The sequence below is a fragment of the Terrapene carolina genome, unplaced genomic scaffold, assembly GCF_002925995.2.
Source record: "Terrapene carolina triunguis isolate 2854851 unplaced genomic scaffold, T_m_triunguis-2.0 Scaffold28641, whole genome shotgun sequence".
Taxonomy (NCBI): Eukaryota; Metazoa; Chordata; order Testudines; family Emydidae; genus Terrapene; species Terrapene triunguis.
The window spans coordinates 61304-62338 of record NW_020692992.1 but is presented as its reverse complement, the minus strand read 5'-3'; positions in this window follow the sequence as shown (position 1 = coordinate 62338).

Genomic DNA, 1035 nt, shown 5'->3' with positions numbered 1-1035 from the left:
GTATGAAATGCCGCCTAATAGACCTGCTAGAGGAAAAGATTAGAGGGCTGCAGATGCAGGTAGATACCCTGGTAGAGTTCAGAAGGGGATTCGAGCAGCTAATGGAGCAGAAGCAGGGTGTGGCAGAAGGGGAATGCTCAGGGGTGCAGGTGGAAGCGGGGGCCATGGTCTGTGAGGGGGAATGTCAGGGGGAGAACAAGAGCAGTGGAAGCATGTGACCATGAGAAGCAGGCCAAGAAAAAGGAGGGCTAGTGAGGGGGAATTAGAACTCAGGAACAGGTTGGGGTGTTTGGGTAACGAGGAGGGGACACAGCTGGTGGTAACTGATGTGGGAGGCAGAGGAAGAAAAGAAGAGCGACTAGTCCGATAGAGAGAGGGGACGAGTTGATGGAGACAGCGCCAGTACTCGGCCCCGGGAGGATACAGGATGGCACTAGGGGGACTATAGGAGAAAATAGAAAGAGACAGGAGTTACGACTACAGGGAACAGGGGATAGATTAGTAGATCGCACTGTCACCACGCAAAGGCAGGTTTATGTGATTGGAGACTCCTTACTGAGGAGGTTGGACAGGCCTGTGACCAGAGCGGACCCAGAAAACAGAAGGGTGTGCTGTCTGCCGGGCGCTAAGATACGGGATGTGGACCTGCGGTTGAAAAGGATCCTAAAAGGAGCGGGTAAGAACCCCTTGATCATCCTCCACGTAGGAACGAATGACACGGCTAGGTTCTCGCTAGAGAGAATCAAGGGAGATTATGCCAGGCTGGGGAAGACGCTTAAGGAAGTTGAGGCTCAGATTATCTTCAGTGGGATTCTGCCTGTTCCTAGAGAAGGACAGCAAAGGGCTGACAGAATTGTGAGGATAAATAGCTGGCTAAGGGAGTGGTGCTATAAGGAGGGCTTTGGGATGTATGGCCACTGGGAGGCTTTCGGGGACAGACAGCTGTTCTCGCGGGATGGACTTCACCTGAGTAGGGAAGGAAATAGACTTCTGGGAGGGAGGCTGGCTCATCTCATCAAAAGGGCTTTAAACTAG